Source organism: Nycticebus coucang, chromosome 15, assembly GCF_027406575.1.
Source record: "Nycticebus coucang isolate mNycCou1 chromosome 15, mNycCou1.pri, whole genome shotgun sequence".
Lineage (NCBI taxonomy): Eukaryota > Metazoa > Chordata > Mammalia > Primates > Lorisidae > Nycticebus > Nycticebus coucang.
In genome coordinates this window covers 96,217,270-96,245,001 of record NC_069794.1, presented here as the reverse complement: position 1 = coordinate 96,245,001, position 27,732 = coordinate 96,217,270, and positions in this window count along the sequence as shown.

Genomic DNA, 27,732 nt, shown 5'->3' with positions numbered 1-27,732 from the left:
AAGAAAGTGCAGGGAAAACTCTTGAAGAAATCGGTCTGGGCGAATATTTTATGAGGAGGACCCCCCGGGCAATTGAAGCAGTTTCAAAAATACACTACTGGGAACTGATCAAACTAAAAAGCTTCTGTACAGCCAAGAACACAGTAAGTAAAGAGAGCAGACAGCCCTCAGAATGGGAGAAGATATTTGCAGGTTATGTCTCTGACAAAGGGTTAATAACCAGAATCCACAGAGAACTCAAACATATAAGCAAGAAAAGAATAAGTGATCCCATCTCAGGCTGGGAAAGGGACTTGAAGAGAAATTTCTCTGAAGTAGACAGGCACATGGCCTACAGACATATGAAAAACATGCTCATCATCTTTAATCATCAGAGAAAGGCAAATCAAAACTACTTAGAGATATCATCTAACTCCAGTAAGATTAGCCCGTATCACAAAATCCCAAGACAGAGATGTTGGCGTGGATGTGGAGAAAAGGGAACAATTCTACACTGCTGGTGGGAATGCAAAGTAATACATTCCTTTTGGAAAGATGTTTGGAGAGCACTTAGAGATCAAAAAATAGACCTGCCATTCAATCCTCTAATTCCTCTACTAGGTATATACCCAGAAAACCAAAAATCACATTATAACAAAGATATTTGTACCAGAATCAGCCCAATTCATAATTGCTAAGTCATGGAAAAAGCCCAAGTGCCCATTGATCCACGAATGGATTAATAAATTGTGGTATATGTACACCATGGAATATTATGTAGCCTTAAAGAAAGATGGAGACTTTTCCTCTTTCATGTTCACATGGATGGAGCTGAAACATATTCTTCTTAGTAATGTATCTCAAGAATGGAAGAAAAAGTATCCAATGTACTCCGCCCTACTATGCAACTAATGTATGGCTTTCATATGAAAGCTATAACCCAGTTATAACCTAAGAATAGGGGGAAGGGAGGGGAGGGAGGAGGGAGGTGGGCAGAGGGAGGGTAATTGGTGGGATTACACCTACGGTGCATCTTACAAGGGTACATGTGAAACTTAGTAAATATAGAATATAAATGTTTTAACACAATAACTAAGAAAATGCCAGGAAGGCTATGTTAACCAGTGTGATGAAAATGTGTCAAACGGTCTCTAAAACAAGTGTATGGTGCCCCATGATCTCATTACTGTACACAGCTATGATTTAATAATAAAAAATAAAATAAAATAGAATAAAAAGGTAATTAAGGTAAAATTAGGTCACATGGGTGAGGTCTACCCAGTAGGATGGATGTCACACATGGGGAGAGGATGCCGCCTAAAAGCTGAGGAGGGAGGTCACAGGAGAAACCAGAGATCCTGACCTCTTCACCTTGGAGGTCCAGCCTCTAGAATTGTGAGAGAATACATTTCTGGTTGGGTGTAAGTGGGTCTCCCCTGTAATCCCAGCACTATGGGAGATGGAGGTGGGTGGATTGTTTGAGCTCTACTAAAAGTGGAAAAACTAGCTGGCCATGGTATGGGCACCTGTAGTCCCAGCTACTCGGGAGGCTGAGGCAAAAGGATCACTTGAGTCCAGGAGTTTGAGGTTGCTGTGAGTTGTGACACCATGGCACTCTGCCAAGGGTGACATGGTGAGACTCTGTCTCAAAGATAAAAGAAAAGAAAATACATTTCTGTTGTTTAAGCCACCCAGTCTGTGATACTTTGTTATGGCACCCTCACCACTACAAGGCTCCTTATCAATTGTGTTATTCTGCTGATGTTTTTCACATATTTCAATCAGAGTTTTCTCTGTTCTTACTCATCAGACACCATTTTAACTCTGGATTTTCTTTTTTTTTTGTAGAGACAGAGTCTCACTTTATGGCCCTCGGTAGAGTGTTAACTCTGGATTTTCTAATCAGAAACTGAAAGAATAGGGTTGAACATAAGGTGCTGGAACCTCAGATGTCTCAGGGACCATGCCCATGGACGTGTGAACTGGGGCAGAAGATGATGGGTTGTGGTGATTATTGCAATAATGGAAGGATGGATTCCCACAGAAAGGCACTCAGACTGTGATGCTGTGAAGACCTGGGCCTGCCGGAATGAATAGGTCCTTGCCTGGACTGTCTGGCCATTATAGTCCCTGCTGCAGCTCAACCTGGGCCTCATCCCCATACTCCCTTGATTTATGAAAAGAAACACACACACACACACACACACACCCCCGCTGGGCCTTGCCTGCAGACCCCATGATACCACTTGCATGTTCATCTCTGAATAGACTGCAAACTCATTTGGTAAATCCCAAATTCATCTGAGACCATTGTTTATCATTTAGTTTCTTCATCATGATGACCTATCAGGTTTATCCAGATTTTGAGAACACACATTTACTTTTTGAATGATAAAAGTAATGAGTTAGAGTATGTTTATAAAAAAAAAATAATACATTTCTTTTCCTCCTGTGAATCTTCCATTTGGAATTCCAGTTCTAATTCCACTCCTTGTGTGAGCCCCCTGGATATGCACCTCTGCCGCTGTCCTGGGCTCCTCAAAGCACCTCTGTTACCACCAGCTAAAGGGGCTGAAAGGGAAGATAGAACCCTCACTGCAGATCATTTGAAGCATACGCATATTAAAATTCCCTGAGTTGTTACACCAGCTGTTGCAACTGAAAATGATTCAGCAAACGGGATCGTTTTCTGTGTATTTTATGAGCTCGGGACTGGTCCAGAAGTCTTGGAATGTGAGTTGCTGTTATCCCTCTGCTCAGCCAATCTCCACATGGCACAGGCTGGTAATTTGATCCACAGGTCCCTTGAAGTGTGTTTGCACGGAACACAGAAAGCTCTTTTTATCCTCCCCTTTGCCAAACGCTAAATGGACTTTCATGTGTGTTGTTTTTCCCCTTACAAAATCACGATTTGATTCAACAAAAATATTACACACCTTCTTCCTGAGGGTTTTGTATCCTTTTCTTGGACTTAACAGGCGCAAATTTTAGGCAGCAGATTTCCTCTTCCCCTCTGCCTGGCTCTCCGGAGAGCATAAGACTGACAGAAACTGCCTTGAATTTTGCTGAGCCTAAGGAAACAGGGCAGTGACAGAGCTTCCCGGGTCCTTTCCTTTCAAGCCTCAGAAGTCTGCTGCTTCTCAGCATTCTTGTCACTGCTGTGAAGGTTTGATTTTTCCTGTCTTTGGTGGTGTTTGAAAAGGTGCATTAAGGCAGAATCTGAGATGGCCACCCTCTGGAATTCAGAGACCCAGGGTTCTACCTGCTTTGATTGGGACACCTCGCAGTGGCTGGGGCTGGGCTGTGTCTAATGTGGAGACAGTTGGAGCCACTTCCATGCTGGAGGCTGGCGCGGAGCTTATTCTTTCTGCTGATCTGTATGTAGATTGCAGTGGGTGGGCCTGAATGCCTGATGCCATCAGCGGCCTGCTTGCTGGCTACTTTGCCTGCGGTCCAGACTCCCTGGCAGCAAGGCTTGGCCATTCACGGAGCCCACAGGGCCGCTTGGTCACATCCATCTTTTTAATAATACCCTAACCACTGTGGCAATACCTAAGATAATAGTGGCCACAGTGATGAAATCCGTGTTTCGCTGAAGACAGTTGTTGGAGCAATTTCGTAACCTTTACACTGGTGACGCCAGGAGTCTTGTCTGTCTTATCAGAGAATTGATCTGCTATTAAAGAAAGATTAAATGTCTGTTTCCAGAGTCACTGAAGTTCTTGTAACATTTTAAATTAAAACCTAATACTCTGTTCCCCAAAGGCATCTAAACTTATTGGATCCAAGTCTTGGGACATCTGAAGTCATCGTGATTTAGATTAGAGCTGTGACTGACAAAAATTGCCCTCAAGTGTATACAGCATTGTATGTTTTGGTATCTTGTAGTCTGTCTGGGAGGCCATCTGCAGAAAATCCCAACGGATGCAACTCATTCCTCATTTTCAGAACAGAGAAGGATGCACAAAACACACACACATGCAAACATAAGCAAATATTTGATTATAGCACTAATTTTAGGGTCACTTCCAAGGAAGTGTGGGAGAGCCATTAACTGGGTTCTGATTCTGAGAACAGATAAGACTTGGGCTTTGCACCTAGATCGGCAGAATAATGTCGATTATTCTGGAAGCTGCACATAGAGGTTGACCCAGCTGAGAAGGGGGTTGCCCTGGCCTTGAGCCAAAGGATGAAATATTGGCGATTCCTCCAAAGACTTAATGGAATTTTTTTTTTTATTTTGCAGTTTTTGGCCGGGACCTGGTTTGAACCCTCCAACTCTGGTATATGGGGCTGGCACCCTACTCATTTGAACCACAGGTGCCACCCGAGACTTAATGGAATTTTGGGATTAAATATTTGAAAGGTTAAAAAGCCTTTAAAAAGGAGAACTCTGGTCTTCTGGTGGGAGATGACCAAATACTATTGAAATATTCCCACCTCTGGTAAATCATTCAATCCCCAAATATTTATTGAATGCCTACTATGATCAAAATCTGGATCCAGATTTTTGACTGTGAAGTCTGCAGAAAGAGCTCACCTACATCACACAGTAAGGTCGGGACCCTGTGCAGAGACTGCGCAGCCCCTCCAGGCCCCCACCTGTGCGCTGCTCCCTGGGGGATGAAATGCCTCCAATCCAGGCTCTTACACTGAGACATTAGGTAATTCAATGACAAGAATCATTTTAGCTGCAGTTTAAGGGACGTTTACAGCTTTAAAACAGGAAATGGAAAACAATAAGTAAGACGCTATAAAGTAAGCTGAGCACACAGCTTTCATTACATTTGTACCCAGTGGTACACAGACTTGACTTTAGGAAATGACAAGGCTTATTTTGAGGGCCAGCAACTTCTGGAATCTTTTCTCTTTTCTCCTTTTTATGAAATGGATATGGCTCAGATTTTTATTTCTTTATAAATGTCCAACTGGGAAGTTTTCATAAGTGTCTAAAAGGATTTTTTAAACTTCTTTTTTTTTAATATTTATATGCCATGTTATAGCAAGATGAGCCTTTGCTGTGAATTGGAATCTGGGTATTACTGTTAGTCACATTTTATGGAGTGATTATAGTAAGCCAGACTTTATTAAACACTAAAAATGCATTAGATTATTTAATTCATTTAACATTATGATGCAAATGCTATTATTATCACCATTTTACAGATGAGTAAACTGAGGATCAGAAAAACGATGTAGCTTGACTAGTATACAGCTACTAGCAAACGTTGTATCAGGAACTCAGATCTGCTCGTCATCAGAGCCTGAGATCTTAATCTATTCTACCAACCTTCATTCTATATTACAAGTTTTACAAACCAAAGTTTGGGAGCTTCTGGGGAACCATGGAGTGGTGTTTAAGGAATACTTACATGCACTTCAGCTTCCATATTATACAGTAGTTTCTTTAAAATAAATGCAAGCGAGGTCTCTGAACAATGCACGCACAGGTCTCTGAACAATGCACGCATGTCTCCAGACTCGCTGTATTTGCCATGTGCAATTTTTCTGTCATTTGGATTCTCACAGACAACAAGGCTGGAATAACTACTCTCCTCCCTGGAATTAAGGACTTAAAACATGTCTTGGCTGCCTCCAAAATTAGAGAGCTCTGCATTTCAGAATTAGTGGTGTGTGTTTTCTGAATGGAGGGTATCAGGGTGTAGTGGGAAAATCAGATAATTTATAGCCTAAGGAGAGTCAGGAAGACCCTTAGAGTCCTAGTTTTACATCACAAGAATGGGGGAAAGGGGCAAGGGGGGGAGGGGAGAGGATGGGTAGAGGGACGGTAATTGGTGGGACCACACCTATGGTGCATCTTAGAAGGGTACAGATGGAAGTTACTAAATGCAGAATATAAATGTCTGAACACAATAACTAAGAAAATGCCATGAAGGCTATGTTAACCAGTTTGATGAAAATATTTCAAATTGTATATAAAACCAGCACATGGTGCCCATGATTGCATTAATGTACACAGCTATGATTAAATTAAAAAACCTAAATGCTCTTTAATAAAAACACTATACCTAATAAAAAAAAAAGTGACCAATATTAAAAAAAAAAGGAAACTGTATTAATACCCACTGTGTCACTGCCGTCCCCAGCCCCTGGGATACGGACTTGTGCTGGTCCATGGCCTGTTAGGAATTGGGCTGCACAGCAGGGGGTGAATGTCCGCGAGTGAACAAAGCTTCCTCTGTGTTCACAGCCGCTCCCCATCACGCGCAGCCCTGCCCAAGCCCTGCCTCCTTTCAGATTGCCCCCTCCTTTTCCCTGGGTCCATGGAAAAATTGTCTTCCATGAAACTGGTCCCTTGTGCCAAAAAGGTTGGGGGCCACTGCTCTATGGTAGCCGTGCTGGTATTAAATCAGGCAGCACATGTGAATGGAATTTATGAGTTCTTATTTTCAGAGATATGTGATGTCTTCACTGCTTGACAGTGTGTTGTAATTATTTGCCACCTAGAAGAAAGACTCGGACCCCACTTTAGGTATAAATCAGATGGTGATTTATTACACTTGAGCAGGTGGTCTGCCACCCCGAAGGGCAAACGGCCCTGAAGAGAAAAGTGGGTTGCCTTTTATACCCTTTGTTGCCATGCAAGCAAGCAGAAACAAAAGCAGAGCGTGGCAGTTAGTTAGCTCAGGGGCAGGGTTACAGAGTTGGCGGTTGGCACAAGGGTGGGGTTACAGCAAGTCAGGGAGTTTGGCACTAGTTATGGTGAGTCAGGGGGTTCAACTGGCATGGGGACAAACTTGGCCTGGGAAACTTAAGTTTGAATAAGCTTTTTGCCATTGTTTTACCTGTGGCTAGGGAGTTGGGGTAAGTGGAGGGGGGTTACAGAACCTGGAAATTCTGCTTGAGTGAGTTCACCATTGTCTGGCAAGGGAGCCAGGGAACTCAGAGAGGACTTCCTTGTTCTGAAATCTGTTCTCAGAATTAACCAAAGTGGGGTAGGGGGAAGTTAAGACATGTGGGGACTCAGGCTGAGACAGTTAGGAGCCTTTAGAGGTCTTCTTGCTGGGTCGGTAATCACAAGTGGACGGGTATTTTCACCACCCCCTATTTCTGAGGACCTGTGGAAGTGTGTGTTCCACCCATCAGGATTCTGGCAGGAAACAGGTGGTGTGTTCATGCTGAGAACAGTTTAATAAAGGAGCTGTTTACAAAGGTGCATGCAGGATTTAGAAAAATTAACAAGGGATGTTGCAGAACCCCAGTAGGGGACCATCACCAATACTAAGCCAGATGGGTAAAAAGAAGGGAGTGTTTTACTGGAGCCTAGAGAGGTTTCAGAGAAGACAGACGCCAATTAGACTGTGCTCTTTGGTGGAGGAATGCAGTCAGCTTCCAGAAACCTACTGGGGAGATGGGAAGGAAAAAATGCTTTGACTTCACTTCTTTTTTGCATTTCATCTCCTGCAGGTATTCCCTGCTGGTTGAATCCAAAGGGAAGTCCCAGGGAAAGGGGGCTGTGCTGGGAGCTCCCACAGGTGGGCCTGGGGTGAGCGGGTGGTAGGTCTGGTGCAGCACGGCTGCCCAATGTATTTACTGGCGACTCCCCTCACTTCTGTCAGGCTCACTTGGGGTCAGCCTGGTGCAGAGCTGCACTGTCTGTGGTGGCTCTGCCTCCCTTTCTTATTTTCTCCACGTCCAGAATGTTCCGCTCCCCTTTCAAGCTGTCCTTTGTTCTTTTGCTCCTGTAAGTCTTCTGGTTGTGAAAAAATTAACACAGGAAACTGATTCACACATTCAAATGTTTTATGCCTACTTTCCACTTTAAAATGTGCATACCTAATCTGCTCCTGGGGAGGCAAGTTTGTGACCAGTCTGACCGCAGATGAACAAGGAGAAGATGAACTCCCTGAAGGTGTCAGAAAGCAAGCAGAGATGCAGGTGGATCTGGGAGGTAAGTCGGCATGCAGATGGAAGGGTGAGACGAGAGGTGTTCCTCATATTTATGGTTTTTAGCTTAAGAGAAGTCCGTCAGCATTGCCTGCAGTCCTCTGGGCCGAGGAAGTAAAGAGCATAGAGCAACCCAGCCCAGGGAAAGCAGAGGGATCTCTGAAGGAGGAGAGCTAGGGGAGGAGCCCCACGTTCTGTGCTGGTCTGTACTGCTGGCCCAGCCGGCATCATGTGTGCATCGCCAAAGGGCAAATCACCTGAGCTTTGGGTTTTTTTTCTTTTATTGTTGGGGATTCATTGAGGGTACAATAAACCAGATTGCACTGATTGCATTGGTTAGGTAAAGTCTCTCTTGCAATCAGGTCTTGCCCCCAAAAGGTGTGGCACACACCAAGGCTCCACCCCCTCCCTCCTTCCCTCTGTCTCTGCTCTTCCCTTCCCCCACCCCCACCATGTCCTTAATTGTCATTAATTGTTCTCATATCAAAATTGAATACATAGGATTCATGCTTCTCCATTCTTGTGATGCTTTACTAAGAATAATGTCTTCCACTTCCATCCAGGTTAATACAAAGTCTGTAAAGTCTCCATTTTTTTTTAATGGCTGAAGACCTCCCATTTGATCCTGCAATCCCATTACTCGGCATCTACCCAGAAGGAAAAAAATCCTTTTCTCATAAGGACACTTGCCCTAGACTGTTTATTGCAGCTCAATTTACAATCGCCAAAATGTGGAAGCAGCCTAATGTCCTCCAACCCAGGAATGGATTAACAAGCTGTGGTATATGTACACCACGGAATACTATTCAGCCATGACCTGAGCTTTGATATGAGCTGTTGCACAGGAGACAGAATTCGCTATTTCACCAAAACCTGAGTATACTGAAAATTTAGTCTTTACAGTACAGCCTTCCCTGTGTCCTGGACACTGCCCAGAATGACGTGCAGAGAGAAGGAAGCACATTCCTGACCCCGCTTCAAGAGAAAAATAATCACAGCTCAATCCTGAGGTGATAGGATCCATACACATAGATTTTAAAGCAACTATTAGTAATTATATTATATTGTATTAGAAAAGAAGATAAGTCTAAATAGATGACCTCGTATGCTACTTTAGAAAGCAAAAAAGAGAGAAAATTAAAACCCAGCTCATAAAAGGCAGGAACTAATTAAGATAAGAATAGAAATCAACAACAAAAAATGATGTCAGAGACACTATGTGGGTGGAGAGAGATGTATTTTAAGTATAAAGACTCAGATGTAAAATTGATTCTTGATGTAAAAATGATTCTTGTAAAATCAATCAAGAAAATTTCTAGATTGATCAAGAGAAAAAGACCATGGTTTACCAACATCAGGAATGGGATGGAGAACATGACGTGTAGTGAGACGGTGCCCAACATGCCCTGGCAACAGTCTCAACTTACAGTTGGGTGACACTCGTGCTGTGTCCTGTAGTCAAAATGTGTCCCTCTGGTCCCAAAGCCTTAAACTCTGAAAAGCCCAGAATTGTGGGGCCAGGAAAAAGAAAGCTTGCCAGCTGGTCAGTGGATGTGGTGACAGACAGGATCTTCCCTGTCTTTAACCCCTGGTTGCACATTTAGTACAAGGGGACAAATTCAGAGCTTTTTGTTTATGAATACTTTGGTAAAGGAATACTATTGTTTAAAAGCAGGTCTCCAAAATTCCTCCCATAAATACTGAGCAGTCTCTCTCATCACCATAGCCTGGTTTCTGTCTTTTTTCACCCTACCCTTGTAATCCAACTCAAAGCAGACCCTTTGTTTAAACAATTTATCCGTTTGACCCCCTGCTATTTCTGGAGTGAACTAGGTCTGTCTGCAGGGGAGACGGCCTCCCAATGTGTCAGGCGGCTGCAGGTGTTGTAGCCCCAGACGTGAGGAGCTCTCCTGCACTGGAGCCAGGAGCCGGTGGTTCTTTGTGGCTCTTTCCAGCTAACCTCAGAGGCCAGGTGTCCCAGGTGCTGCAGCTCCAAGCCGCAGGAGCACGGTCCACACGCATCAGTTACAGCCTCGTTTGTGTTACAGGCCTAAGGTGTCTAGTCTGTTGTGGCAGCAAGTGCTAATTACCTTGATTAATAAGTCTATTCTTCACAGGCCCATCGTGAATGGAAAACAATTTAGGATTAGCCGATTAAAGATGTTTTACACTTGGAGAAAGACTGGTCAACTAGGAATTTATTGTGGGTTGCTACAGCCTTAGCACTAGGCTCAGTGAGAGCCCCTTCCCTGCTGGTTGCCGATGCCCTTGTGTCACCAGATGAACAGAGAGCAGGTATTTTGGAAGCACACCAGGTCAGCTTCATTAGTTATACCTGGATACGGACAAGGCTCCGGTCTGCCCAGTGATGCAGAGTGTGTCCAGGGCTGTGTAGTCAAACTCCTTTCCTGGCTAACTTTCTAACGCTCGTTTAGTCCCATTCTTATAACTCCACGTCACCTGCTGATTTCCTCAGTGTGCACAACACGTTCTTCCTGCACACGTCAGTCTACCCAGAGTGTGCTGCGGCTGCTGCTGCCCCTCATTTACTTACTTGAGTCTTGAGGTGAATTTTGAGCAATTCCTCCTGCTGTAGTCATTGATTCTTTTTTTTTTTTTTTTATCTCTGTCCCATCAGTTCAGATGCCTTTTGCTTTGAAGCCAAGATTTGTAGCCCCATCCTTCCAACTCCTCCATTTTCCTCTCTATCCTTTTATAAAATAAAATATATTAACCCTATAATGAGACCAGTAGCATTGTTCAGTAGGTGTGAATCAGTGGGAAGTGGTTTATGTGTGTAATTATGTGGCCTACTCGGGAAGGCAGCTGTTTTTAATTCCACAAGTGAGGAAACAGAAGCTCAGGGAAGACATCAGAGACATGTTAGGGACCTGATTCTAGATAGAAATCTAAGTCTCTAAATCTAGATGGAGAAATAGTAACATGGATATGAAAGATATTATTAAACTAATATTAATAATCTTACTTGGCAAACTACTAAACATTGCCAAGGGAAAAAAGACCAAATAAATGGAGCGATAGGCTGAGTTCTTGAATTGAGGGAATCAATATTGTAAAGATGTTAATTCTTCCCAAATTGACGTGTAAACTCAAAACATTACTAATCGAAATCTGAAAGTCCCAGCAGGCTTTTTGTTTTTTGAGGGTTTTTTTTGGTAAAAATTGAGATGCTGATTCTAAAATTCACGTGGAAATGTGAAGGACTTAGAAGAGCCAAATAACTCTGAGAAAGAACAAAATTATCAAAATTGGAGGAGTCCTACTAGGGTGATTTCAAGACATAAAATTATTGTAATCAAGACAGTGGGGTAATGGTGACACAATGAACAAATATAACAGCAGATATAATGGGGAAATAAGTTTTATATAAGGTCTGACAATTAAGTTCATGAACTCATCCTAGGAAAAAGTGTTGCATACCTCATGGCTGAATGAACTATGGTCACCTTCAAAGCACTCCCTTTGGGAAGCTGTCACCAGCGCCTAGTCGACACTTCAAAACAATTTTGGAACTCTTTCTCTGAAACGGCCACCAGAGCTGTCATCATATGAGGTCTGACAATTAAGTTCATGTACTCATCCTAGAAAATGTGGTGTGAAGGGTGAACTGGGAGCTGGTGTCAGAGCAAAGCTTCCCAAGGGGAGGACTGGAAAGGTGACCATAGTGATGTTCAGCAATGAAGCATGTGGCATTTTTTTTCTAGAATGAGTTTATAAACTTAATTTTCCAACCTTGTATACGGTCAATTGATTTATGATAAAGGATTAAAAATAGTTCAATGGAGAAAAGAGAGTCTTTTTAACAATTGATGCTGGAACAATTGGACATCCATATGCAAAAAATGAAATAATAAGAAGAAAATCCTTTTGGTTCAAATCTTACAACATATATGTGTATAAACCCCATATGAATCATAGACCTAGTTATAAAATATAAATATATCCAATGTCTAGAAGGAAGCACAAGGGAGATATTTGTAATGCTGTATTAGGCAAGATTTCATAAATTCATACCAAAAGCATAAATCATAAAAGAAAAAATGATAAATTGGACTTTACATAAATTAGTCTTTTCAAGAGACTGTTAAGAAAATGAAGATGAAAGGAAAATGAAGATTAGAGGAAAATATTTTCAAATCACATATCCAATGAGAGACTTTCATACAGGATGTAGAAGGAACTCCCATAACTCAATAATAAGAGAATAGCAACCCAATAAAAAATAGGCAGAAGATTTGAACAGGCACTTTCCTAGAAAAGGCATGTGGCTGGAAATGAATACGTTAAAGATGCTCGGTATGGTTACTCCTGAGGGCCAAATTCAGACCATGAGTCACCACTATACACCTGTCAGCATAAAAACTGACAATGGTAGGCCAAGGATGGGAGCCAACCAGAACCCTCACACACTGCCCAGTGGATGGGTCGAATGGTGCAGCCACTTGGGAAAATAGTTTTACAGGTTCTTAGAAAGTTAAACATACAGCTGCCAAATAACCCAGTCATTTTTCTCCTAGGTACGTACTCAACAGCAGTCAAAGTATATGTCCATACAAAGACTTGCACCTGACTGTTGCTTTAATGCAACAGTCACAGTTGGAAACAGCCCAGACGTCCACCAGCAGGTGATCAGGTAAACAGGCGGTGTGTGTCTGTACAGTCAGAACCAGAAACAGCCCAGACGTCCACCAGCAGGTAAGCGGGTAACAGGCTATGTGTGTCTGTACAGTCACAACCAGAAACAGCCCAGCCTAACTTACTCCAAGTTGGTTCGTAGAGGCAAGAAATAAAAACTGGGTTTGAACAGAGGCAATCAAGCCCCAGAGCCCACACTTTAAACCTGATGAGTACGTGTTAACAAGTGGGGCCCTGGCTCACGTGCTGATGAGAAGGTTGTCTAGACAGTACGCACATTTTCTGAGTATTTCATCCTCTGAGCTGTGTGAAACTACTGTGTACCAACGTGTTTGGGCAGCCTTCTGCAGGGCTCCCTCGTAATCATCCCATCAGTCATGCCAATGCTCCCCAAACCTATCTCTTCTTCCTAGACACACGGTCAAAATATTTCCCTGCCCTCTGGTATCTGATGAGATCAAATGCCCATTTCTTGCCAATGGAACATGTGCAAAAACAGGGTCAGAGCATTGCAGGGAAGAGTGGATGGGTCTTCTGCTTTCTCTATCTGCTCAGACTCATCAAGTGTTCTGTGATTAAGATGAGGGAGTCATAACATGGGAGAAGCCTAGTTCTTGAAAGTCCCCTGTAGCAGAGTCCCCTCTGCAGGCCTGCACTGCACACCTGATGTGTTGCCACTGGGATTTTGAGACGGAGGTTGTTTATTTTCATAACTAGCATCCTGTGACTAATGTATTACTTTCGTGGACTATTATTACTTTTGCTGATATATCCTGTCTCTAGGAGTTTCTGAAATATAGGTCAAGTACATAGATCAACTCTCTTTCTAGGAGATGGAGAAAGAGCTTTTCCAGACCCACAAGAAACAGGGTCATCTCTGGCCCTCTAAGCTGTACAGCTATCTTCCTGGGTTGTTCTGGAACCCACCACTTGCATCTCAAAACCTATTGGATGGTCCCAACAGACAGTTGCTACTGTCTGTTTTTCAACTGCTTTTTTTTTTTCTTGCTTTCTAAATGAGAATTTGGCTTTTTAATCATTTTACCAACTTCACCTCTATGGTGTATCTGGTTTCAGACTATACCCTGCCTATCCTGTGACAACTTACCATCTGCAGACAGCCCTCAGGTGTCCCCGCAGCTGGGCTGTGGTCCCATCAGGCTCTCGTTTCCCAGGGTTCCAGATGAGAAGGGCAAAGGAACACTGCCACCCTGGCTTGGGGCTCATCTGTGACAGCCTCAGCACACTGCAGTGCTTCTGTACTGGGAAATACAAGCCCAGAGATGGCACCCTTTGCATTGCTTGAGTTCAGGAGGTTTGGGGAGAGAACAGAAGTTCACAGTACTGAGCGGTGAGACTTGGTGTCATTGTCATGGAGAAGGGACTTGGCTCTTGGCATCTGGTTCTGAGCACGGTACTGTTTTGGCAAAAGTTGATCACTTACCACAGCCCTTCAGAGGCTATCACAGAGGAATCTGGGGAAGCTGATACTCTAGCCCCCCACGCTTGTGTTTTTATTGTACTGGTGAGGAAGCCGAGTCCTGGAGTCCAGCTGAGAGCTCCTCAGAGGAAGTTACCAGACAGTGCCAGCCTGAGAACCACTTACTACTGGTTGGTGGCAATAGAGGTATAAAAAGTGAGAGTAAGTATTTAGAAACTTTTATACCATTTTGACAGAGGAATTTTAAGTCAATTGACACTAATAATAAAAAAAAAATCTAGATTTATATTTTGTATGCCTTTAAAAGTTCATCTATGTTGCTATTTATTTTATTTTATTTTTATTTATCATTATTATTGTTTGAGACAGCATCTCACTCTGTCAACCTGGGGTTGAGTGCTGTGGTGTAAAATCATGCTCACAGCAAGTAGCTGGGACTACAGGCACCTGCTACGTACAAAGCCTGCCCCACTAATTTTTCTACTTTTGGTAGATAAGGATCTCACTCTTGCTCAGGCTGGTCTGAAACTCCTGAGCTCTGCCCATCTTCTCCTTTCAGTGTGTTATGATTAGAGGTGTAAGCCACCATGCCTCACCATAATTTATTTTATTTATATATTTTTTAAATTTTTACATATACATGTGTTTATTAGGTTTCCATTTTTTGCCTTCACAAAATTAAAGAGGCTTAAAATTTAATAACAATAACAATGTTTAAGATAAGGACTAGAAACAAAAACCTCATAAAGAATGAACGAACATAAATAAATTCAGAAAAGAAATCAGAGAATTGCTGCATCGAAATATTAAGCAATAATAATAATAATGCAAAGAAAGTAACATTCACATTGTCAACTAAGAGTATGTCTGTTATAGAATGCTTTGACTCTGAGATGCAGTATAGAGTCATCAGTTAACTTCTTATTTTTTTTGAGTCTCATAGACAACTAATATTTATAAATAAAAGTAAAAGATAATTTCAAAAAACAGATCATGGCAAATCTTATAGACAGTAGAAAAAGAAGAAATACTTGAAAATCATTCTACTTGATCAGGGTACACCTGATAATAAAATTGGAGAGAATATATTATAAAGGGGAAATTACAAATATTATTTCACTTATAAATGAGGATGCAATATCCTAGACAACATATTAACAAGTTGAATTAAAAATTAATGTTTAAGTGATGTACTTTGTATTTTATTTTTTATAACAAATTTTATTTTTGGAACAGTTTTAAATTTAAAGAAACATCAGGAAGGCAGTACAGAGTTACCATACATCCTCCACCAAGTTTCTCCTTTCACTAACACACCACGTTTGTAGAATGCATTCAGTACATTTAGTGAACTGATTTTGATATGCTATTATTAAACTAAGTTCATACTGTAGTCAGATATTTCAGATAGCCTTAGTTTTTACCCAGTGCCTTTTTTCCCTTCCAGAATCCTATCCAGGGACACCACATTACCTTGTCCGGTCTCCTCATGGTTGTGACAACTTCTCAGACTTTTCTTGGTTTCATGACTTTGACAGGTTGAGGGTTATTGGGTAGATGTTTCCTAAGATGTCCTTCAGTTGGAATTTGTGTTTCTCTGGACTAAACTGGGCTTATCAGTTTTGAGGAGGAAGATCAGGGGGTAAAGTGCTATTTCTAGATGGAGACTTTACCTCTTTCATGTTCACATGGATGGAGCTGGAACATATTCTTCTTAGCAAAGTATCTCAAGAATGGAAGAAAAAGTGTCCAATGTACTCAGTCTTACTATGAAACCAATTTATAGCTTTCTTATGAAAGCTATAATCCAATTATAGCCCAAGAAGAAGGGGAAAGGGAAGAGAGAGGGGAGGGGAGGAGGAGGACGGGTGGAGGGAGGGTAATTGGCAGGACCACACAGACCGTGCATCTTACAAGGGTACATGTGAAACTTACTAAATGTAGAATATAAATGTCTTAATAGCATAACTAAGAAAATGCCAAGAAGGCTATGTTAACCAGTTTGATGAAAACATTTCAAATTGTATATAAAACCAGCACATTGACCTAATAAACACATGTATATGAAAAAAAAAAATCATACGCCCATGGAATGTGGTGAATAAAGAAAAAAATTAAAGTTAAAAAAACAAAAAAAAACCCCCAGCACATTGTTCCCCATGATTGCATTAATGTACACAGCTATGATTTAATAAAAAAGAATAAAAGGATGATTTAATAATAAAAAAATGGGAGACTTTACATCCTTCGTATTAACCTGGATGGAAGTGGAAGACATTATTCTTAGTAAAGCATCACAAGAATGGAGAAGCATGAATCCTATGTACTCAATTTTGATATGAGGACAATTAATGACAATTCAGGTTATGGGGGGGGGAGGAAAAGCAGAGAGAGGGACGGAGGGAGTGGTGTGGGGCCTTGGTGTGTGCCACACCTTCTGGGGGCAAGACATGATTGCAAGAGGGACTTTACCTAACAGATGCAATCCGTGTAACCTGGCTTATTGTACCCTCAATGAATCCCCAACAATAAAAAACAACAACAACAACAACAACAACAAAGTGCTATTTCTTCCATCCTGTCATCTCAAGGCTCCATGCTCCCCACATGACCCGGCACTGTTCATACTGAACTTGGTCATCTGGCTGAGGCCGTGTCCACCAGTTTTCTCCATGGGAAGGTCATCTTCTCCTGTCTTCCTCTTGGTACTATCTCTTTTGAAGACCTTTGTCATGTGCAGCCCATACTTAAGGAGTTGGGAGTTGTAATTTATTTTATTGTACTTTATAAAATTATTGGTTTGTGATATGTTGGAAATTAAAAAAAAAAAAACAAAAAAGGTGGGCGGCGCCTGTGGCTCAGTCGGTAAGGCGCCGGCCCCATATACCGAGGGTGGTGGGTTCAAACCCGGCCCCGGCCAAACTGCAACCAAAAAAATAGCTGGGCGTTGTGGCGGGCGCCTGTAGTCCCAGCTACTCGGGAGGCTGAGGCAAGAGAATCGCTGAAGCCCAGGAATTGGAGGTTGCTGTGAGCTGTGTGATGCCACGGCACTCTACAGAGGGCCATAAAGTGAGACTCTGTCTCTACAAAAAAAAAAAAAAAAAAAGGAAAAGTTCCTCCAACACTGATCATTTGAGAAGCAGTGCTCTGAAATTCCTGCTGGGGCTTGAGCCCAAGGCATTTGGCTTTAGCCCCAGCTCTTTCCATCCCCCAGAGGCTAATGGAGCATCCCTGTAAGGATCTTGCTGGCTTCTTAACACCATTATCCCCCCAAACTTGAAGTGCTTCAAGTTTGGGGGGATAATTCTGGAATATTAGTCTCTTTAAGCCTTGAAATGCCAGTTTCCCTGAGTTACTGTTTTAAGTTAGGTTCAGTGGCAAATAGGTTCTGAGATGGAGATTTGTGCACAAAAGATTTTTTTGAGGGGGCGGAGTTGTGGGAGAGAGATTGGGCAGAAAGGGGGAAGTCAGACTTTGCTGTGGTCTAGATAAATGCCCCCACCAACCCTATGGGGAGTGCTGGACCTAGGATGGCCATTTAGTATTGCTCTAGGTTTAGGCAGAGAGATCAGGTTTTAAAATATCCCCTAACACACAAGCACACACCACCTCCATACACACAGTATTGGATTGAAGACTGTCTCTTTGGGAAGGAGGTATAACCTTGGGAAAGGCGGCTCCCGTAGCCCATGGCATAACTTAGAAAGGGACTCAGCTGATGCATCAGCAGGCAACTCTTGGAGGCTGGGGGAGGAATACTTGGGATCTAATGAGAGCTGCGTGACACCCACAGCACCTGACACAGGTGCTATTACTGTTTGGAATCCTTTCACTTTGTGTTGTGTCTAGACTCTAGGAATCAGGAGGTTGTTTCCTACACTGTTCCTTGCACTGTTAGCATCATTAGTGCCTGAATGCACTGATTGTGCTGTGGATATAGATGAGGCAGTCAAGGAAAGGGATGCTGGGAAGAGAAGCCACAGGAGAAGGTGGTGTGGGTGCAAGATGCAATGCCAGTGTATATGTGTGTGTGTGTGTGTGCGCGCGCGCCATCGGCCTGCTTCTGTGACTTGTCTGGGGGTGTACACCCTCACAGTCAGCCACCAACAAACTCAGTCTCACTTGCCAAAGAAAAACGGAACCTGGTGGGCGGCGCCTGTGGCTCAAAGGAGTAGGGTGCCAGCCCCATATGCCGGAGGTGGCCGGTTCAAACCCAGCCCCGGCCAAAATCTATGAAAAAAAAAAAGAAGCTGGAACTTCAGCCAGGAGAACAGCCTGTGCCCGAGAGTGATGAGTGCAAACAAACCCACAGCATAGGGAGGCCACATGGAATGAAGCTGTGGAAACACTGTTAGATTTTTCTCTTTTTTTCAGAAGAAAGGGTGTAAGTGACAAACTTATTTTAACTGGTCAAGAATTTTGTCTCTCCTGGGTGCTCAAGCTGACTCTGTCCTACCTATTTTGATTGGGAGTGAGGGCAAGGGAATTGCAATTAAAGGACAGAAGATGGAGCAGAGCCAATTTGGCAAAAGTAAATTGTTATACCAAAAACATGCCTCTTGCCCGTGGCACCCCATCTCCCTGACTCTGCTGAAAGTTCACGTCTTTTTGCTCATTGCAGACTGAATTCAGACATGTGTCTTTCCTTTCAGCCTCACCCCACAACAGTATACTCAGCATGGAAGAGCTCATCCTGGTTAATAGGAAAATCTTATACTTAGACGAAGAAACTCAAAAGAAACAAAGCCCTTTCCTCTCCAGGAGTCTCCTCTATGAACTGCCTCAGGACTTGGTGCCTACCCTTTGCATTATATAGATAAAGCATTAAGGATTTAGAAGCTTTGAAATTGATTTTTTCCCCCAATTAAGATAGTAGAAGTTTGAATTGGAACCACTATTTTTGCATAATGATCACAGCTATATAATAATAGCTAATGTCATTGAGCACTTGGTGTCAGGCACCGCTAAGCACTTTACAGGCATTGCCTCATTTGGGGTTCATAATGTCACAGCACTGTTGAGACTATGACAAACCTCTCAAGACAGATCATGAAACTCAGACTTGCAGAGGTTAGGTTAGTTGCCGAAGTGGGGAGAAGGGATTCAATCCAGGTCCGCCTTATGCTGCTTCAGTAGCTGTGGGACTCGGAAGGGCAAGTGTTTTGAACAGGAAGGCAGGAAGTGTCCTCACTCTGGCTTCCTGGGCAGAAGGCCTCTGGGGGCCTTCACACGTTATGGAGGAGTGAGTGGAGACCGCTCCTTTTCCCTAAAGTTCTCTGAAAGATCAGCTCATAATTCAGGCAGATTAATAAGAGAAAAATGTATTTATCATAAGCAAGGGGAGAATCAGAGTGATTACTCAACAGTCCAATGAAGTTCAGATATTTTTACATCTGCCCTTTTGGAGGGGAGGGGGCAATGAGGAACACATGTAATTCTGTTTAGGGGGAAACTGATTGACTTGTAAATGATTCTCTTTACAAATTAAATTAACCTGAGAGACAGGTATTATATTTAATATAATATATTATAATATTGTATATAATTATTCTATAATATAATATTATATATATACCTGGAAGCCAGGTATTCCTTCCTGCAATATATTGAGATAACAGGAGAGAGTGGAAGGGAAGTCAGTTGCCTCTTTGACTAAGGCCCCTTCCAGTGCTTTTTAATCTTGAGTGGCCTTTAATTTAAAATATTCTTTATACCAAGGAGTCATATTTTGGGAAGACATTTCTTGAGATCCTTCAGTTCCTTTTTCAGTTCAGGTAATTTTCTTTTCTTTCTTTATTTTTTTGAAAGAGTCTCACTATGTCACCTTTGGTAGAGTGCTGTGCTCTCACAGCTCATGGCAACCTCAAACTCTTGGGCTTAAGCGATTCTCTGAGTAGCTGGGACTACAGGTGCCCGCCACAATGCTCGGCTATCTTTTGGTTGCAGTTATCATTGTTTAGCAGCCCTGGGCCGGGCTTGAACCTACCACCCTCAGTCTATGTGGCTGGTGCCCTAACGACTAAGCTATTGGAGCCAAGCCAGGTCATTTTCTTTTAGTCCTAAAAGGAGAGGCCAAAGGGACAGGTGAGATCAGGACCCTGAGTCAGGGCTTTCAGACTGAGTTTGGGAGCTCTGACATTGATGTGGAAGTTTGAGGCTAAGGTTCATAGATGTGGATAAGACTGTTCAAGGAGAAAAAGTGCAAAAAAGAGGCCAGAGAGCTCAGGATGGGTTCTGGGAGGCAGCATGTGAAGGGAGTGTGGAGGAAGGTAGGCTGACAGGACGGTCCAAGGGGAGGGCCGGGCTCCCTGTGGTCAGCCAGCAGAGGGTGGAATGAGGCACAGCTGTCAGGTCAGAAGATGTCATGTCCTCCAAGAGAGGGGAGCGGGAGGAAAGATGGGGCAAAAGGCAGATGCATAGGAACTAGAGAGGAGGCAGAGTTAAGGAAGGCTGTGGCAGGCCTGCAGGTTCTTAAGGGAGTAGAATGCCCTTTGGGTTTTCCAGCTCAACCCTCCTTCCCAAAAATCTCCTGTCAGTTGCCTCCCTTTGGAGGTGATGAGCAGGACTCCTCTACCCATGAGTAATCTGGGTGAAGACCCCACCACAGTCATATGGTCTGGTAGAGAGAGGCACGCCTGAGCCTTTGCTGGGCTACTGGTGTTGGAGACCATGGCTGCACAATGGCCAGCTCTCATGTGGCCGTGCTGACTGGGTTTTCACTCCGTGATGACCTCTGTCAATGTTTTTGGAAAACCAAATGTGTAGTTTCACCATTTTTCTATTACCTTGGATAGAGCCCTTTTCTATCTAAGTTTAGAATCAAGTATTTTATGGCTGCCTCCTGCCCAGGGGACATCTAGGGACAGCAGTCACCTGGATGCCATGCTCACTCTCCTTACTACTGGGAACTTGGGGCTGAGATTGACTCTCATGAGGGTGTGCAGATTCAGGGTAAACACTGTCTGAAGTCAGACTCCTGTGAGATGCTCCTGATCCAGTTCCCTGGGGGCGTGTCACCCTGCAGGTTGCCACTTCTTCTCAGTGCTCTGCTGTAGCCTCACTTATGTTAGTTTTCTCTAAACCTTCTGGCACCAGGGCCCAGTTTCATGGAAGACAATTTCTCCATGGACAGGGTAGTGGGAATAGAATCTCAGGGAGAACACAGCCTAGATCTGTGGTGAAGGATTCTCCTGTGAGAACCTCCCCTCGTCCAGGCGGAGCTCAGGTGGTGATGGGAGTGATGGGGAGAGGCTGCCCCTCGTCCAGGCGGAGCTCAGGTGGTGATGGGAGTGATGGGGAGAGGCTGCCCCTCGTCCAGGCAGAGCTCAAGCGGTGATGGCAGTGACGGAGAGAGGCTGCCCCTCATCCAGGCGGAGCTCAGGTGGTGATGGGAGTGATGCGGAATGGCTGTAAACACAGGTGAATCTCCACTCACCAGCCTGCTGCTCACCTGCTGTGGAGCCTGATTCATGCTAATTCAGGTTGATATGACCACTCGTTCACTATTCTGTACTTTGAAAAGATATGGAACTCATAAATCAATGTAGTAGGACTTTAGTACCCTAAATCTATCATTTTGTGGACAAAGAGGCTGAGGTTCAGACAGAACTGACTTTTCCAAAATCATGCAGCTGGTGTTTAAACCCAGCTTCTTCTGTTCCTAGTCCAGCATGGTGTCTTCATCACACGGTTCAAGGAGGCTCATTATGGGAATGTAGGGACAGAACCACAGCCTCCCTCCTTCTCAGCAGTCTTGCCAGTTTTGGGTCTTCCTCCCAATTCGTCAGGATATAACTGGCTTTGTCTCTTCATGGAAAAGTACCCATAGCTCACCCCCTTGGCTAAAACCAGCTCAATCTCCTGCATCTTTCTTATTTACAATATTCTTCCTGGATTTTTAAAATTAGTGAACAAATCTTTTCTTTCCACAGCTAGAAATATACCCTTTGGACAACAATCCTGGTGAAGTTTAACTTAAGTTTGAACCGATATTGGTATAAGACGCTTTCCTGAGAACAGCCATTAGTGGAGGTAGGTGGGAAAATATGATCATAGCAGCTCAGGGATGAACGTTTTGCATACTCCACTCTAAATTCATAACATCACTGGGCATTGTTCTATCTTATTGCACTGGGAACTGGGTCACAAAGACACGATGTACTCAGGTCCCCTAGGGTTGATCATGCTAATTGTCAGTTCTGGGTTTCTCGTATCTTGGGTTGTCTGGCACCAATGTCTGTCCTCTTTCCACTACCCACTGGTTCTCTCATTTGACATGAAATTTCCAGAGAAGGTCATTTATGAAGTATGTATCACATAATCCAGGGATTCTGATTCAGCAGGACTGAGGTGGAATGAGGATTCCAAATTTTAAAAAGTGTCCTTCATGATTATGGTATATGACATGTTGGCAACCTTTGGAGGAGATAAGCAAGAAGGGGCATGGAGCAATGGGTACAAGTGTCAGGTCCCCACTTTGGCAGTCTGGGGCAGAGCCAGCTGCCCTCCATGGCATCATGGTCACTGTAGACCTGGCTGGGTGTCCTCTGACTCCAAAGAGGGGTTTCCCTACAAGCTGTGCAGGGAGCACTCACACTAAGGCAAGGCTCCCCAGTGTGGAAACTCAAAGTTCACCCAGAAGTTTCAGAGTTAGGAGTGCAGTTCCCTGTCGTTTTCCTCCAAAGGAAGAGCACTCTCCAGCCATGCTCCCAGCCCAGAGATGGGCACTTCTCTGTCTCCGTGTTCCTGGTGTCTGAGCACCAGTGGTCAATGTTCACAGGGTCATGGTGGATGGTGGCCCAGGCAGGCGGTTTGGTCCTGGTGGGTTAGGTTTGAGGGATCACCTTTTCAGTATCTCCTGTTTAGGGGCTACACTCTGTTTGGGGGACTGCTCATTTGGCGTGTAGCTCTGAGGAATGAATAGGGTCCCAAAGTAGCTGGTTTTCTAAAGTAGAGGTGATGAGTGTGTGTGATGCGTTTTTTTCTGTAATCTTGTACAAATAGAATCTCATTTACTTGTGGGAAAATACCATAGAGATTATATTTCCAATTAGGTTGCCTGTAATCATTTCTTTTCTTCAGAAGATCACTGGTTTTCAGGTGGCTCCCTCCCAACCAGAGTCAGCAGCCAGGATCATGAGCTCACCTTCTAGAATTTCTCCCAGATCATTTGCATTAAATAAAAAATCGGGAGATTCCAACAGCCCAAGGCCTAATAGGAGAATCTGGTCTTTTGGTTCAGAGATACAGTATGTTCCAGGGCTCTGATTTCCCATGCCTAAAAACCTCAAAAGCCCCAGTGAAGGCCTCTGGTGATGTTCAATAATGTGGTTCCATGTTTTACAGAATTCCCTGCTTGCCCCCCACCTGCAACTGCATGTTGTGTTTAAGTAAGCCACACATGCAGACATGGAGATGCAAGATGACTCACCAACCTGACATTTCAAACTTTATCGTTTGCATAAGTTTCAGGTCCTCCTTCTGGGCCATGTTGTCCACAAAACTGAAAACAAAAATTAGGGAAAGCAGTAGATGCAAGACAGGAGGAGTCATGGTGGCTTTGTGACACAGCAGGTACTCCCCCAGGAAGGCAGCTTCTATATCACACATCCAATTTGCACCAGATGGACCAGACATATGGCAGAAGGGTGACAAATGTTCTCATTCTTCAGGATAATCTGCAAATGTGAATTAATGCACCAGACTTTACAATGCTGGAATCATGGATTGATTGTGTACCCCCCAAATTTGTATGTCTGGGTCTTACCCCCCATCCCCACCATGATGGGATTTAGAGACAGGACCTTTAGAAGGTAATTAAAGTTAGGTGGTATAAGGAGGGTGGGGCCCCCATGGTGAGATTAGTGGTCTTATAAGGAATAAGATATATATATATATAAATACACACACACACACACACACACACATACATATATAAAGAGTGAGCCCTCAGTAGGAATTGAATCATCTGGCACCTTGATCTGGACTTCTCATTCTCTATAATAGTGAAAAATAACTTTTTGTTGTGTAAGCCATGGAGTTTACAGGATTTTGTTATGGCAGCCGGAGCAGACTAAGACAGTTAGCCACAAGTATTGCACAACAAATCATATCCATAGAGGAGATGATTGCTGACAGTTTGCTTGCTTTGCTGTAAAAGAAAGTGCTGAGCATGAGATGAAAAACTAGTAAGGTGAGATGAAGCATGGAGGAGTGGGCACAGAAAGAACTACCACAGGTTTGAGGTACCAGATGATAGGAAGGATTGGTTGGCTACTTTCTGCATAGCTGTGTTGATAGTGATATTTTAGCACATTTGGGGGCTCCAAGGAGGCTCAATTTATTCCTTCTTTCTTTCTTTACTCCCTCCTTACTTCCCTCTCTTATTTCTTCTTTCCTTCATCCCACAAATACTTAAGAAGTTCCTCCGCCCCCTCCCCACCAACTGCACTAGGCCTCTGAGAACACTAAGAAGAGAATGATTTGCTCTCTGCCTTTTAAGAATGTTGGGCTCATTGGAGCTCAGAAGTTGCTCAGGTAGAGCTGTGAATGGAGGGAGAATTTTCTGGGTCATTACTTCTGCATCCTTAACCCCTGGAGTTTTCCCCTTTGTCTGCACTGGTAGCTGCTGAGGGAAATCTGGTGAGAGAAGGCACTTGAGTGCTACTCCCAGTGTCACCACATCACCGTGTCTGGTCTTTCCATTCCTGCCATCCGAGCTTTTCCTGATTGAGCATATCAGAGGGGAGCTTCTAGAGATGTCTAATTTCAGAGTCACTTTTCCTTGGGACTGTTGCTGTGCAGTAAAAACAACTATAACCCTTGAGTACTCACAGGTTTGAAGAAGTGTAATCACTGCTTCTGGAACATGTCTACTTCTGGTGGCTAGTAGTGATGAGGATAGAGAGAAGAGACCCTTGCATTCGAGGAATGAAATAATGAAAGAAACCATATAGCACTTCTAAAAAATATCCAGGCAAGTAAACTCTTCACTCAACCATCTGCTAGCTTAGCCCACCCAATGCTCAATTTATTTACTTATTCTCCTGTCCATGGTGGTGAGCACTGGGTTAGGAGCTGGGGACACTGGTGAGTAAGCTACAGGTCTTGCTCACTCTGAGGATTGAAAAGCTAATGTTTTTGTGACTCAGTGAGTAGGGCGCCAGCCCCATTTGCCAAGGGTGGTGGGTTCAAACCCAGCCCCGGCCAAATTTCAACAACAAAAAAAATAGCCGGGTGTTGTGGCGGGCGCCTATAGTCCCAGCTGCTCGGGAGGCTGAGGCAAGAGAATCACGTAAGCCCAAGAGTTAGAGGTTGCTGTGAGCCGTGTGATGCCACGGCACTCTACCAGAGGGCAGTACAGTGACACTCTGTCTCTACAAAAAAAAAAAAGTTTAAAAAAAAGAAAGAAAAGCTAATGTTTTTAAACTCTGGATATGAATGTCTTAGCATCATGAAGATAAGGACTTGTGGCTGACTGCATAGGTATTAAAAGTATATTAAAAATACTTTCCAAAATCATTTTACCAGCATCTCAGAGTTATAAAATATGCTATGACGTTAAATGATAGAGAAGAATCAAAGATGTAACCATTACAAAATATAGAGAATATTTTAGTTGAAAAACTGGGACATGGAAAAACATAAAGTTTCAATGTGGGATTACTTTGTCTCAAAGGAGGTTAAAAAAATGCACTTAAAAATAACAAGAGTGGGGTAGAACAAGATAGTGGACCAGAAGGATCATTCAGCTGAGCCCTCCTTGAATAACTAGGGAAAAAGAGAGAGCCAAGCCATACCTGGAGTGGGGACCTTACCCAGAGTTATAGCTCAGGGAGCACAGGGAGGAGGTGGTGAGCTGGATACAGGGTATGATCCAGAATGGTGGAAATTTGATGCATTATAGAAGTGACTGTGACCAGCTGGGATTGGCTGCCCCCCCATGGAGGTCAGGGATGGGAGAAAGCCTTTCTGGAATTTTCAGTTTGGGGGGGAAGCTGTGCATTGAGTGGAAAGCTTGGAAGAGTAGGTGGATTCAAACAGTATACAACAACCAGATTCAAATGCTGGTTGGAATTGATTTGCCATAGGTTTGGTGGCTGGCAAGGCAGAAATACTGAGAAGGTCTCAGTGGCAAGATGGCTGCCATTGTGGGAAGGTCAGAAGAAGTCTTAGCAGGGGTGTAAAGCATGGCCATCTTAATTCCACCTGACAGGATAAGACCTTGACTCATGAGACAGGCTAGGGACTTCCACACAGCACAGGAACTGGAGTCAGGGGGCACTGTGAAACTTTCTCCTGAAGGATTCTTGTGAACTTTAAGATCACAACTTGGCAGGGTCTGAATGGTGAGGAGATAATCAGGTGATCACCAAAGACAACTAAGTTAGGAATAAGGACCATAGAGGTTGCCAACTGTGTTATTGATCTTCTGTAAAAAGCACACCACCACCTAATGTCATGGTGATGTATTGCAACATATTATCATCAAGAGCAAGGATTCCTGTTTTTTTGGCCATGAGGACAAGTTTGGCTTTGCTCAGGCTGAGGCCAGTTCAAGACCTAAGCTCTCAGACAAGGTAATTTGAAGCAAAGGAGGAAGTGAGAAGGAAAAAGGAGGATAAGGAGGTGAACAGAAGAAAGAACACATGAGCAGGAACCAACAGAAAAATTCAGGCAACGTGAAAACCAAAACAGAGGAACTCCCCCAAGGGACCATGAGGTAGCTACTGCAGAAGACTCCATGTATAAAGAATTAATGGACTTGTCAGAAAGGGAATTTAAAATATGGATGATAAAGATAATAAAAGGAATGGATGAGGAAATGGGAAGACAAAACCAGAGGTCAGATGAGAGATATGTAGAATATAGAAAAGATATGGTGAAGCTTAAGGAAATGATGGAGACAATGAAGTAATATAAAGATGCACTGGAAAATATAAAAAATAGGTTAGACCACAGAGAAGAAAGAAGCTAAGTACTAGAGGATAAACTTGTTGAGATAACCCTGGTAGTTAAGCAGTGGAAAAGAAGAGAGAGAAAGCAGAATAGACACTTAGAGAACTATGAGACTCTATGATTAATTGAAACATTTGAAAAATAGGGATTCCTGAAGGGAAGAAGATTGTCCCAAAGGAATGGAAACCCTACTGGACACTATCATGTATGAAAACTTCCCAAGTTTTACTAAAGACCCCAACACATTCCTTTCAGATGGATATTGAACCCTGGGTAATCTCAACTCAGGCAGACCTTTCCAAGGACACATTGTAATGAACCTTGAACCAAAGTCAAGATGAAAGAAAAAATTCTGCAAGCAGCCAGGAGTATGTGGCAACTAATCTACAGAGGCAGACCATTAGGTTGACAGCAGACTTTTCAACTGAAACTTTCAAAGCCAGAAGAGAATGGTCATTGACCTTCAATATTCTTTTTTTTTTTTTTGTAGAGACAGAGTCTCACTGTACCACCCTCAGGTAGAGTGCCATGACGTCACATGGCTCACAGCAACCTCTAACTCTTGGGCTTACGCAATTCTCTTGCCTCAGCCTCCCAAGCAGCTGGGACTCTAGGCGCCCGCCACAACACCTGGCTATTTTTTGTTGTTGTTGTTGCACTTTGGCTGGGGCTGGGTTTGAACCCGCCACCCTCGGCATATGGGGCCAGCGCCCTACTCACTGAGCCACAGGTGCCGCCCAACCTTCAATATTCTTAAACAAAACAATTTTCAGCCCAGAGTTCTATACAAA